The sequence below is a fragment of the Aquila chrysaetos genome, chromosome 15 (assembly GCF_900496995.4).
Source record: "Aquila chrysaetos chrysaetos chromosome 15, bAquChr1.4, whole genome shotgun sequence".
Classification (NCBI taxonomy): Eukaryota; Metazoa; Chordata; class Aves; order Accipitriformes; family Accipitridae; genus Aquila; species Aquila chrysaetos.
In genome coordinates, this window is record NC_044018.1 from 10,683,486 (window position 1) to 10,697,312 (window position 13,827).

The 13,827-nt window shown below is 44.4% G+C and overlaps 1 protein-coding gene across 4 annotated transcripts in view; it reads left to right on the forward strand.

Annotated features, from left to right (window-relative positions):
• Window positions 1-3,935: 3,935 nt before the first annotated feature.
• PUM2 (pumilio RNA binding family member 2) overlaps window positions 3,936-13,827 on the forward strand; it is a 77,481-nt gene continuing 67,589 nt past the window's right edge. Inside the window, exon 1 of one of the 4 annotated variants that reach the window (XM_041128738.1) lies at window positions 3,936-4,119. The gene's annotated coding sequence lies outside the window, so the exon portion shown is untranslated. Of the gene's footprint in view, window positions 4,120-10,095; window positions 10,193-10,395; window positions 10,444-13,827 lie in introns of those variants that run through there. The other 3 variants (XM_030036872.1, XM_030036873.1, XM_030036870.2) reach the window with 3 other exon arrangements.

Below are 13,827 nucleotides of genomic sequence, written 5' to 3' on the forward strand. Positions count from 1 at the left end.
CATACCACAGGTGCCCTGTGTGAGAACAGGAGAAGGAAAGAGGGCTCATTGAGAGGTATCTGCCTGGGGAAGGGGTGCCCTGTAGTGTTTGACTCTAAGCCTCTACCTCCCCAGTGCGTCCTGGCTCTTCTCACACCTGAGCCCTGAAACAGCGCAGCTTTGGGCCTCCACGCCGCTGGAGATGACCTGGAGCCACCAGCTCCATTCATGGTGCTGCCAGCCCCTCTGCACCCAGGGGCCAGCAGTGCTTGGTTGCCCCCAAGGGACCAAGGCCCCTGGCATGCCTTCCAGCAGAAGAAGCTCTGGCTGGGATTGTAAAAATGCCGACGTGAGCTGCAGCTAGCAAAAAACCCAGCTTGGGCTACTGGGAGTAGGAGGGGGAGGAAAAAAGGCATTTCTGAGGATGCATGACAGCCCTAGGCTTCACAACAAGAATAATCACTGAAACAGAGCTTGTTTAAATTTGGACAGTAACTGCCTTTCCCTGCCATGTTACAATAGCAGATCTGAGCCCAGGGGATTAAGAGGGAATCTAAAAACCAAGAATTTACCGTAAACTAAGTTAGTGCTTCCTGTCTGGGTCTGCAGACAGCCTGCAGCGGGGCCGCGGAAAGGTGAGGTCAAGGCTCCCCGGTCTCACTCAGTAAGGGCTCAGCATATTCTGGTTCTGCAACTATTAAACTTTGAAAGATTTCCTTTTGTTTTACAGATATTCTGCATGAAAATGTATTTGGTATCCCACATGTTGCCAGTCAGATACTGAATATCTAGTTTAGTTATCTTACTGTATTCAGGAGGAAGCTGCTAGTCTTGTACTGCATGTTTTCTGGGCTGCTCTGTTGAGCTGGGCATAGGGCAGTAAGAGTCCCACTCTTACATGTTGCCTGGGTGTACTCTTAAATAAAAGAACTGTTAGAGAAGATAGTGATGGAACAACACAGAATAAGAACCACAGCTGAAAAGAAAATAATTACAACTTTCATGAGTACTGATCCCACCGCTGCTTGCAAAGGTCAAGAGTTGTGACTTAAAGTTCCGTTTACAAACATTTTATTTTTATTAGAAATATAAAATAATTATTAGAAGGTTTATAATAAAACTAGAAAAGATAATGCTGCTTCTGATATGATTAGAATAGCATTCTGAAGCTAAACAAGCAAATAAGGATTGCATTTTTACCACTAGACACTGCAAACATTAGAAGTCAATACAACCAGAGAAGATCCTAAGTGACCCATTGAGAGCAACAGGAGAGTATCTGTGTAAGGGTTCATTCCCCCGGCTGCTGGAGCAGTGACTTCATTAAAAAAAAAAACAACAAAATACAACAAAACAACAACAACAACAACAAAACCCAAACCTACAAAAAATCAACAGACTTCGAGTGATGCTGGCTCCAGGATTCCACATTTTAGCACTGCAGGCAGTTATTGTTATCAAGTGCCATTGCTACATTTTCTTTCACCTACTGAAGGAATATCATAAAAATTTCTTCCTTCATTCCTGTTTACATCCCTATTTCCTGATTTTATAGCTATATATATACACAGTGTATATATATGTGTATATACACAGCATTCCAAACCTGTCCTGTTTTCTTTTTTCTTTTCCTAGCAGTACTTTAAATTAGCCTCAGCAATTTCTTTGCATTTGTTTGTACGCTTAAGAAATACTTTTACATTTTGGAATTCATTTTTCATTTATTTCAGTGTAATTCAAGATTAGATTATCTTGTCCTACATGAAGTCTGTTTTGCAGACTCATTATCAAATGAATGCTGTCATTTAAATACCAGAATACAAATAAACATTTTCATTAAAACTTTCTACCAAGCAAGTTTAAAAATAGAATTAAAACATGGCTATATTTTCAACTCCAAAATTCTGTTTAATCAGTGAAATTCATTCCTACATTTATTAGTAGATGCATAGTAATACTTTCACTAATACTAAATGGTTTTATTATTTTTAAAACAAACTTTTATAACACATGGTTAGAGCTTAACCTATAACTTTACATTCACTGTGTTAGATATCATTCTATAATAAAATAGTGTCCTCTGTACAATTCTTGCCAAAAACATCGTAATAATACTGGCCCAAATCATTCCAGTTTTTCTTAGGTGAAAAGGGGACATAGTAACTGAAGGTACTAAACTCAATGCCTTAAAGATTTCACCAAAACCGATACCTATCTTTTAATGAAACCCCGGGCCTGAAGGGATGTTTAAGGCTCACAGAAGGCAGCTACCTTGCCCAGCCTGCCCCACTGCTGCCGCAACAGCATCTTCCCCCTAATAACCCCAAAGACGGAAGGGCTGTTTGCCCGCCTGCCTCTTTTCTTCTTCTTAATCACAAAAGGGAGGGAGCATCCAGCTTTGGTATTGTAGCAGAGCAGAGGACCTGCTCTACTGCTAGAGGACTAGGAAAAGCACTCAGAGAACAACAGTCAGGAAGAAAAATAGGGTAGCATTGCTTGCAGCAGCTCATGAAAGTTCTGTGGGCTGCCTCTGCCTGTTTGCTTTCTCTGGGTCACGGTATGAAGTGCAGGGTGGAGCTGGGTAGGCTTATCCCTGCATCGCACCGACTGCTGTCAACACGTGTGGGGCAGATCACTCTTCTGCTCCTCTTCCCTCCTGCTGGGGTGGGATGTACTTCAGCACGCAGTCAGGGCCAGCGTGCGGTCAGGCTTTGCCCCTACGTGCCCAAAATATTTTGTTTGTGGAGTAGGCATAGGCTGTACGATGGGCTCTGGGCCATACTTGGAGGACTGTGAAGTTGATCTCCTGGGGTAAGCTTAGTCAGGGACAAGGTGGGGGGGGGGGGGGGTCAGCCTGTCTCCATGCCAGTTACTGCCTAGCTTCTCAAAAAGCTAGGACAAGGGATTAATTTTAACACTCTGTTTAATTATATCCTCACTTTGACTCTGCCAAATAGCAAGGAAAAAAAAAGTTTGCCTGGAAAATTCACACAGGTTTATATCTCCGGCTGGTGCTTTATGAAGTTGTAACAAACATGTATTTTGCAGCTAACGCTTCATCTTGTACAATTTTACCAATAGAAAAACTAATGATCTCAGGAAGATAGTGATGTGTTGAGATTGTAATTACTCCCACCTGTATGCTTTGGTTAAAGTTACAAATAGATATGAATAAAAGGAAGGATGAAATGGATTACACATCTTTTCTCGGCCTTCCAGGGGAAGTATGTGTGGGAGATGGGGACCAGGTTTTAATTCCATTTGGTGAAGAAAAGAACTGTGCTTAAAGGCTTGGAAGACTTTTTCTGGTCCCAGATCGTAGCTTCCTAATTGCCCTTGTCCATGATGCAGTCAGTTGATAAATTCATGAAGTAATGGGGATGTCCAAGAATCACTCTGAAGTAGTATTGTTCTCTTGAATGCAAATTGGATGAATCTACAGATGTTGTCTTCTAATTCTTAGCCCTTAGCCAAAATGAGTGGAAAGGCACTCTTATTTACACATATAAACTTCCTGTTTTGCAGTCCACTAACAGGATGTATTACGAGGGAAGAAGTTTTCCAGCTGAACTGGATTTCCGTCTGGAGCCAGCTCAAGCCAGTAGGCAAAGCAAGCCGCAGGCTGCGGGGTGTGGGCTGGTGCCTACTTTTCCTGTGCCAGGAAAATGGGAATTGATTATTCCCGTTTGAACAGCTAGTCTCTGCTTCCCACTTCCAAAGCTCTTTGCTCCCAGTGTTAGAGGAACAGCAAAGGTATAGCTGGGTGGGTGGTATAGGTTCCTCCCCCAGCAGCTCCCGCAGAAAAACAAAGTGCTGCTCTTCCTTCTTGCCCTGCCTTTTCCATTTTCTGCTACAGACACAGGCTCACCCTTGAGCCCCACCCCAGCACTGGGGGGTGCGGATGCACAAACGGCTGTTGGGCCCCGATAGGAGATTAGCTGAAGGCAGGGGTCCTGTACTGCAGCAGAGGGAGAGCTGACTCAGAAAAAGAACTTGAATTTTGCAGTATGAAAAAATACATTGTTTCAGCATGATGAATTTTTTTTTGTTCTGTGTTTGACTAACTGCCTAGGAAAACGGATGCATTGGAAACAGATGAGGTATTTTAGAAGTCTGTAAAACCTGCAGATATAATTAAAGGTAAGCCCACATACGTATGAATACACTGTCGCTATTTATGTAATACTTTACGCAATACATGCATAACATTGACACCTACTTTTCAGTATTACAGTGCTCAACCATTTTGTTTATGCTCAGGAAGCAAGCTAGGATTTCCCTTCCTGCATACATCTCTGGCATTGTACATTCACTGTGCTATGCCCTGTTGCTCTGAAGGCATGTTTGGCATAGAATAAGGTTTGGGTTCTCTATGTGGAAATGGGGGCCAGTGAGTGTTTCTTCATGCTATAATGGTGAGTTAGAATGGGGGTCTTAACTAGCTCTGAGCTGATATGGCTGTGCTGCGGTTTCATATTCAAATGGTATGTCCAGTCACGTAGACATATCTTGTTGCTTGTGGTCGGCGCCCTTGACACTGTGTAAGAACAGGATATTCTGGGGAGCTTCAGGTATGGTTAAGCTAGAAGTAAAAAATATAGTCTAGTGATTACACAACAAGAGCAGAGATGACCCGAGATGTCAAATGTTACCCTAAGCAAAGTCCACTTGGTGCTGGGCTGCTTGTTCAGAGCCATATCAGAAGAACCTACTGCAGTTGGGAGGATCAGTATCTGATACGGCAATAGGCAGAAGGGTGTTGACGAACCTAAGACAAGAGAAATTATATAAGCCAAAGTACTGTTGCAGATGTTTCTTCTAGTTTATCCTCTGTACTATGGCTTCTCATTTTTGAAGATACAGAGAATTTCTAGTTCATGCAAGTTAAGTTGGTGAGACTTTGTGCAACAAAATTAAAGCCTATGGATATGCTTTTAGGATTCTTAGAATCTTTTTCCTTGGGAAGGAAAAAAAAAGTATTCTTCCCACTCTTCCGTGTTCTGATATGGCTGAACTATCTTATTCTAAGTGCACAAAAAAAATACTGCCTCTTATTAAGAGCTCTTGTGATCGCTTCCATTGCCTGGGATATTTCTTTGAACTTTTTTCCCTTTTTAGAAATTAGAGTGTTTACTCATTACTACTTAATATATGAAATGAGTGAGAATCAAATTGATGCTCATCTTTCAGGTTTCATTATTTGTACTGAGTATAATATGCAATCTTCAGTTCTAAGAGCCACAGTCTGCGTTCAGCATGAAGAGTTCCTGGAACTTAATCCTCCACTGGAAAGAAAAATATGTTTCTATTGAGAGACACAGGCTTTTTTCTTAAGATAAGCATTGATAGCCACTCTGTTGTGAACGAAGTGAATGTGAATCTAAAAAGCAGCTGACATTATCTCTGGCTTTGCCACTCCAAAGGTATTCACATTCATGTACATGAAGTGATGCCATTAGTTACTCTTGTTGTGTTACAATGATTGTCTCTGGTGGTTGTGACTCTGAGGTATGTTTATGAAGCTTGTTTATACCTCAGCCAATTATGAGGGGTGAATGACTCAGGGACAAAAGCCGTCTTGCCGGTGAAACAAGTCTTCAGCTGACAGCTTCTCAGCCATTCTAGCTTAGACTTACTTAGCAAAGCACTTCCACGAGAGACACTTCTTTCTTAGGACAAGTTCATGAAGATCTGTGCTGCAGGGCTGCACATTCCATTCGCTGACACCTCCTCTCATGCATTTCCTTTAAACCTCTTGCAGAACAGCTTCTTTGCAAAAGCTGATCCTGTCTACAGGAGCAATGACCATGTAACTGAATGGCAAGTCAGCATCCCCGCATTTTAGAACAGTCGTATAGTAGTGAGTAAGTCCAAAAATGGGATTCGTGACAAAATTTATTATAATTCAGCTGTGAATTCTCTGTTGGTCCCAAACCGAAGTGTTGTCATTTGCACTAGCTCAGTATGTTATGCCAGTTGCCAGGTAGTCACAAAAACCCCAGAGAATAGATGGTCTTTCTTGAAGACACAGTTGCACAGACAGGTAGGGGAAACAGATGGAAATACTACCAGTTTTTTGAGCAACAGAGCAGACTGGGCTTTTCAGCACACTGAGAGCCTGGCTGTTGTCAAATGGGTTTACAGGAATCATACTAAAGAAAGGCCTTTTTGTACCAGTTTTTGCATTAAATGGGAAATTTGAAGGATGCTAAGGTAACTCAGAAGAGTTCTTCCCACGCATGGGAAAAAAGCTTAAGGTTGTGTAGTTTTAAACATTAAAATTGGACAATGGATGCAGTTGCATATAGTGGGCTCAATGTTTCTGTATCAGAAGAGAGAGGGTTGAGACAGGAATAGCCTGTGGAGCTTGAGATACAGCAGGAGCTGAGTTAATGAACAGGTTACATGGTCAAAAGCAATAGAAGAGAAGAGTCAACCCCGAGTTAGCATGGTGAATAGTTATGGCAGGGAAAGGCTGTGTTTGTGAAACAATTGTGGGGCAAAAGGATGCATGGACAGGAAAGTCACTCTGTACAAAGAGTCTGTGGCTTGTAAGCACATTTCTCTGAGGCCCTGGGGAGAGGCTAGCCAAAGGGGACACTTGGCCCACTGAGCCAGAGTTCTTATCTCAGTAAACCCTCCTAGGTATTATGGTCACTGCTGGCCTAAAACATGAAATACCAACAGATTCCTATAGCAATGCGTTTAGCAGCAAGTCTTGTGAATGTAGTATTTCAGACTCATTGATTTTTTTAATTAATTAATTGTACGTCTGTTGACAAAGTGGAATCCAGAATGGTGCATTGGGTGCCTAGATTTGCTACACAGTATGTGGGAAAATTAATAACTTTGCAAGGGGATCTGCTCCTGTAAATGCACAAAACATACATCCAGATCAGCATATCTTAGAGATGTAGCTAACAAGGGACACGCTAAGGATATGAGCCACCATTCCAGGGCCCTACTCTGGAACATGGACAGATAGCTCTAATTGCTTACGAGCTGCAGTGCTGTCCTTCTGTGAAGGTGGTAGGTAGTTAACTGCAGCTGGTATTTCAGAGAACTGAGCAAGGCTCACCCATTTATGACTGCTCCTCTTAAGCAGTAAGATGGTAGTTAGACTGGGGATTAGACTGGGGGTAGTTAGACTTGGGGGTTGGACTAGAGCATCATTGAAGGTCCCCTCCAACCCAAACCATTCTATAATGGTATGACTGCAAGGACAGCAAGGCCATTAAGATCTGAGACAAAGATCTAATTCTTCCCTGCAGAACAGCCCAGATGCAGCAGGGGGCAGCCAAAGTAGCCTGCTGATTTTTGGGACTCCCCCTGAGGAAGTCAGACCTGTGAGTCTTGAACAAGGGAATCAAATCTGGGTGCTCCCCAGTCCTGGGAGTGAAAGGTGTTGCACACTTTGTTTTAAAAGAGTGCAAGCTTTTGTAGGGACCTGCGTCTTTTCTGGAGATGCTTTGAGAAGGTCTACCACATCTAGTTGTTTCATTTTCATGGAGCAATACCTTGGTTTTAATTAATACAGGTTACTTATTTGCTACCCTGCTAGATCTTACAGCACTGTCTGTCAAAACTCCTGGGCGACATGGATATGGTGGCACAGCAGGACAAATTTTGTTCATGTGCAGAGTTTTAGGTCCTGAAGTTTGTGGCTTCAGAAAACGTAGACATCTTCAGGATTAGACACTAGCTGAGTGGGAGCGGTTAGGACTGCAGCTTTCAATTTCTGTTAGTGCTCTTCAATTAAGTACCTTGCCCAAGGTCTCACAGGAAGACTGTGGAGGAAGGCAACAGCATCCAGGCTTTCCATATCCCTGGCTACTTCTAGGCTTGCAGACTGTATATTTGTTCAGTATTTTTCATTGAGGATGCTTATTCACAGAAAAAAACAAAGCATAACTGTGTTAATGGAGTTTATCTGAAATGTTTGGAGTGTAAGCAGAGCCCAGTCAGCTGTTAACACCCCCTTAAAAACAGGAATAGCTAGGAAAAGCATTTTGTAATGGAGTGATACCAAGTTAAACTATCTAAAGTATTAAGTACTTTTAAAGTTTCCACTCAGAACAAAGGTAAGAGAGAAAGACTTTTCTTGAACTATTTTAGCGTGAGCCAAAAACTTTAGTACCATTATTAAATTGTGAGGTGTGTGGTGGTAGAATTTTTTTGATTGCTTTTTTTAGAAAAATATTTGAGAAAATAACCAAGTAATTGTATTTCTCAGATCAAATCCCAAAGTGATTGCACTTAAACATTTTTCTGTTTCGTGATGAGGTTGGGTTTTTCACTACTGAGAAGCAGACCGATGGAGACATTGTTCAAACTTATGCTTATGAAAGGCATGTTGAGTTCTTCCTGAACATTTAATGCTTTACACAAGCACTGATGAGAATTATCCAGGACAATTAGGGTCCCCAAAAGGGTCTGAGGTGGAGAGCTGGTGTAACAGAGACTAGCTGCTCTAGGTGTTTGAGATGCCAAGAGCTTAACAGCGTTTTCTTCAGTCCCAGCCGGTCTGCACGAAGGGAAGGGCTGACTGGGAGGCTGTGACTTAGAGGCCTTCTCTCCCCGAGTAAGCAAAGGAATTGGCTTTTCAGCCCTGCAGCCTCCCTGGAGACAGCCCAAAGGTGGTAGTGGGACAGGACACTGGGGATCATAGGGATTAGCCACACGAGCAGCAGCAGACTGCAGACATCTGGGTACTTAGCTGACTAGTATTAAGCTGAAGAAGTCATTTTCATTTGTTGGGAAAATGTTTCTATCTTTATCAGGAGCTGGGAACTTTCATGTTTTTAACCATGTCTATAAATACTGAAAACAGTGAGGGTTTTTTCCTTCGAGTCACCTCTATTTTTAAGAACACAGTTGGTAGTCACAGACATCTCATCCCCACAACTGCTGCTGCAGCGGTAGCACCAGTACCCGTAGTATTCCTGCGCCCCAACTCACCTGCTCTCACCCTGCCGTACGCAGAGCGAGTCACAGGGACTGCCAGGGCCTGCCTCCTTTCTGCCTACAGAAAAAACGGCTGGTAGCAGTGTTTTGAACAGCCGCCGCAGGACTGATAACCGGGTTTCGTCCGAAGGTTTGATCTGTGATCACATCCGCGTGCCGCTTCCTGAAATGGAGTACTTGCTAACCAGACTCCTTTAAGAACTGGTAATACGGCAGAATAGCCGGTTTTCTTGTGAAATCTCTGTTTTAAAACATCAGTGACAGGCAGAGCTCCCTCTCTTTTTCAGGGTCTGCTAAATAAGTAGAATTTATGCCCGCATTGAGTCGGGCTATTAAGACCCATCACTAGCCGTGTTTACTAGCATCCAGTACCCTGTTTACCAACAGCAACCACCCAGCTGTATCAGAGATCCTACGTTTACCTCTCTCGAGGGAAGGCAACAAATTGACTTTTCCCAAGACCGTCAGGCAGCTACTATCGGCACGGCAGCTAATTAATAACTACGGTGATGCGTTTCTGTTTATCCTAAGCCCAAGGCACCTCCCCCGCGGGCGGTGCGGGGAGCGAGGCCCTCAGGATCCACCGGGTACCCCTGACCGCCGGCCTCGCCTGCCCCTTTGTCTCCTAACCCCAGGCCTTCGGGCGGGCACCGCCTCCCGCCGCCACCCCTCCCCGAAGGCGAAAAACGAAAACGACGAAAGAGAGAAAAAAAAAAAAAAAAAAGGTAAAGCGTAAAAGCCCTGTTTTGACCGGTCTGTGTGGCGGGAGGGAAGGGGACGACCCCTTCCCTCGGTGCCCGCCCGGCGCGGCGGGGCTGAAGGGCGGGCGAGGAGGAGGAGGGCGCGCGCCGGCCGGCAGCGCATGCGCGGTGCACGGCGGAAGGGGCTGGGGGCCGCCGCCTCCCTCTCCCTCGCTGCCTCCCTCCCGGGCTGGGGCGCGCATGCGCTGTGGCGGCGGTCGGGGCGAGCGGCGGCGGCGGCGGCGGGGGGAGGTTTGCCGCGCTCTCGCTGTCCCTCTCCCTCCGTGCGCGCCGGGCTCGCCCTCCCGCCATGTTGTTGTGAGCCCCTCGCGGCCGAAGGGGGGGAGGGGAGGCAGGAAGGAGAGGCGCCGGGAGGAGGAGGAGGAGGAGGAGGAGGAGGAGGAGGAGGGGGGGGGCGGCGGCGGCGGCGGCGGCGGGCGGGTAGGGGTGTCCCAGGGCCCGCTCCGGCTCCATCGCAGCAGCGAGCAGCGCCGCCAGCCAGCCCGTGAGTATCCTGGGGGGCCGGGGCCGCGCTGGGTAGGCCGCGGGCGGGCGGAGCGGGCGGGCGGGCCCCCCCTTCCTCCAGCCCCCTTTTGTCTCCGGCTTCGGCTGCGCGCCGAGGGAGGGGAGAGGGAGGGGAGAAGGAGGGCGGGAGGGGGCCATGTTGTGGCAGGTCACCGGGCGGCGCGGGGCCTGCTCGGCGGCCGCCCGCGCCTCGCCGCCTTTGTGTCCTCCCGGCTCGCCGGGGAGCGGCGCCGAGGTGGGGAGGGAGCGCCGTGAGGGGGGGCGGCGGCGTGAGGGGGGCGGGCGGCGGCGATGCTGAGGGGAGGGCGGCATTGTGCTCTCGGCGAGCCGAGGGGAGCGGCGGCGACTTGGGGAGCAGTTTCCATCCCGGCGGGGTGTGGGGGGCGAAGTTGTTGCCTGAGAGAAGTCCGGGGCGGGGGGGGGACGGGGACACGCGGGGGACGGGCAGGGCCCTCGCAGGCGGGGGGAGGCACCGGGGCGCGTACACGCGTGAGGGTGAGGGGAGTTTGGGGCAGGCCCGGGGGGGCGGACACGGCGCCGGGTGTTACAATAGGCTTCGGTACGAAGTGCCGTGAGGCGCTGAGGGAGCCGGGGACGTGGGGGCGTCGTTCCGGCAGCCCCGCGGACAATTGCGTGCGTGCGGAATTTGGATAAAATGGGCTTTGTCTACATGGACCGAAAGCGTGAAAACTTGTATTATTTTTCTTCAGTGCTCTTAAGGATAACGACTGCTTTCTGAGGGTGGAGCGAGAAGGCCAAATGCTCTTGGTAGTTGATGCCACACAATGAAGTGTTAGGTTTTAATTTTTCTTCAAACGTGTCTGCGCAGACTACAATAACAAAAAGTTGAGAAAAATGCCAGCTGCCCTGAGTGGATCGTGCTTACAACTAACAGTTTGGGCTTTAATCTCCTTGGCAGTCATTGTGCAAAGATTTTTTTTGGCATTGTTCTCTTTCGTGTATTTCATAACCTCAGACTCTAATTCCTTGAGAGAAAATTAATATACTCGGGACGCTTTATATTTTTCTGGCTTGCTGTTTGAAGCAAGATGGCTTAATACCAAAATGCGTAGCATGTTTTATATGTGATGTGATAAAGAGGTTCTATCAGCTGATTTTTGGGATGCTTTTTTCTGAGCAATGTAGGCGTCTCTGAGATATATAGGTCATTGCAAATTAGAATCGGTAAAACTTCTTATATCGCCTAATTGTTTGACACTTATATGCTACATGTTAACAAAATACTTTCAGATTTATTTTAGTTTCTCTTTTACGGAAGTCTTTGTTGCACCTCAACTGAGAGATCAGGCCCTTTTAGTTACCATGAGTTGATGGTATAGTTCTTCAGGTGTGCGAGAGATGAATGCATTTGAAATATAATTGCTACCCCATGTTACCATTTTTATGTATAAAACGTAGTATTTTGTTATATTTAGTCATGTCTAGGTTTAAAAGCAAATGTTAACAACAGTCGCAGTTTTGCTGAGAAGCTGAGAGAATTATGGTCTACCTCTCTCCAGTCTACAACTCAATTTGTGTCAATGCGAATATAAATATGTTAGGTGGGAGAAGGAAACTGGAATAAAAAGGGAAATGATAATTTAGTGGTGATGTAGTTTCGGTTATATGTGTAGAAATGACACTAAATCACCTGTCAGTTTTCTGAAGTGTTCAGAGAGTTGAAAATTTGGAATTTGTCCCAGCAGAATGGTTAGTAGGCAAATGCATGTGAGAAACTGCTTGATAATGCAGATTCTGCAGTTTATTATGTGGATATTGCACGTAGGAAAGTTCATGTTATTTGAATAATATTTTTTCTGCATTAATAGGGCATGGTACTTTTTTTTCCGTAGCATCACTCTATAGCACTTAATATTTTTCTTCTATGTTAGGGATACTGGCACAGTGCTGAGGCAATTATAATTGTATCTGGTATTGTGACTGACCTAATAGTGCAAGAAGCAGTTGGCTGAAAAAGTTGGACTCGCCTGTCTTTTGATGAGAAGATACCTTTTATTATGACAGTGTATATTAAATCTTATGTAGGATTGCAGTGCACATTGAAAACTTCATGTACATGTTTTCCTCAAGACTTGCTCTCTCAACGCTGTTTCTTTGCAGTGTTCTCATTGGGCCAGATAACTGCAGATGTTTGGGCCAAGTGTGTTAACAGGACATCAGCTTGTTGAACACTGTGAACTAGATCTGATTTTCAACAGCACTTTCTAGTTCACTTTTAGGTACTTTTTTTCCCCGCTTGATTTAATGATACGTGAGTGTGCACTGAATAATCAGCACATGTAGAATTTTCTAAAAGCATTCTCCTTGATAACTTCATCTTTTTTTTTTCCTTTGTACAGTGGTTTCTAAAACCCCAAAATTATTAGACCAAGTTTTTATACACGGAGGCAAATAATCCAGTAGATGGTTTGAATTCCTGCTTGTTTGTCTTCATGCTTCTTTTTGAATGTGAAATTATATAAAAATTCATTGTCCGCTTCAGTAAAAAGAAACCTAAATTCTGTTGAATGCTAAATTCTTTCTGTGTTGGGAATCTCCTGTGAAACAAGTATTAATACATTGTATTTTCTTTAAAGTTTCTGATAAATAGAAGCTCTACAAAGGAAACAATGCAAAACTGTAGAGTAGACATGCTTTATGAATACTTTTCATTGTGTGTGTTATATGTATAGGTATGTGAGAGAGTTACCGATCTTCTTTCTCTTCTCTTCAGTAAATTTAGTTGAAAACGCTTACCTCATTAAATGTGAATTTTCCCCACCCATAACATAGCTGTTGTCTTGATTATTCCGCACAATGCAACCATTCCAGTGTTGTCAGAAAGCCAGTGCCCAGGCTCTTGTCTCAGAAATGGGACAAGAAGTCTTTCGTTTAAAAGGTCCTTTTCTCCTATAACAACAAATACCAGTTATATAGTGCTTCTAATAATGAAGTTGGAGGTACTTCACAGTCTTTTAGTGGAAGAGTTTTAAATTACATCAGAACATGTAAAAATATTCAGTTCTAGCTGCTTGGGTGTAATTTCAAACAAGTTGTATAAAATTTGTTTTATAGTAATGGCTTGCATACCAAAACTTTATAGCAAGACTTAGTTCAAATCCTACTCAGAATACCTGCTGTGTCTTTTAGAATAGTAGGCAGGAGCTTTTCAAGCTGGTATGTGAAATGTTTAGCTTACAAATAAAGACCAGATGCCATCTCTAGCGATATCTTTAAAGATTATATTTCATTATTGGTTAACAGAGTATTTCTCTAAACATGGCTATTTAAGAACAGTTGTAGACATGTAGAAGAAATATGTCTGAAGAGGTTATGACGACCATCTTAGGAGTTGAGAAGGAAATGTAAAACTCTGAAATGTAGCAAAAGAACCTCTGTAATAATCCACATTTTACTTTTTTGCTAGCTGTTCTATATATGCATCTATTTCCACCAAACTTTAAAGTGGTGATATGATCCTCTGTCCTCTACTGGCTGTGCTAAATATCACATCTGCAGCCTTTCTAACAGGCAGATTTTTACAATATTTATTTGTGTACATTGGACAATATAATCTGGTGTACATTTTGCAATTTTGATTATTTTCAGTTTTAATTTT